This window comes from Bufo gargarizans, chromosome 2 (assembly GCF_014858855.1).
Source record: "Bufo gargarizans isolate SCDJY-AF-19 chromosome 2, ASM1485885v1, whole genome shotgun sequence".
Classification (NCBI taxonomy): domain Eukaryota; kingdom Metazoa; phylum Chordata; class Amphibia; order Anura; family Bufonidae; genus Bufo; species Bufo gargarizans.
Genome location: NC_058081.1, coordinates 50,899,002 through 50,899,263, shown reverse-complemented (window position 1 = coordinate 50,899,263; position 262 = coordinate 50,899,002).

Here is a 262-nt window from a genome sequence, read left to right as displayed (position 1 = left end):
GCAAAGTTTAAACTGGGCCGCCGGTTATGGCTTTGGATTGTGCAAAATCAAACAAAAAGTCACCTTGCGGTGTTGGTGGTAATTCGCACCGTGCAGCAATTCTGCCTCAAAGAGTCCTTGCTGATAGCAGCACCAACCTGTTTTCACGCCAAACAGGTAGCAAGCCTTCATCCAGACACAAGGCTCCCAGATCCCAAAAACAGAGACCTGGTTTCTGAGCCCAGCTGCCTATTTAAGGACAGCCAGGTGATGCCAAAACCCA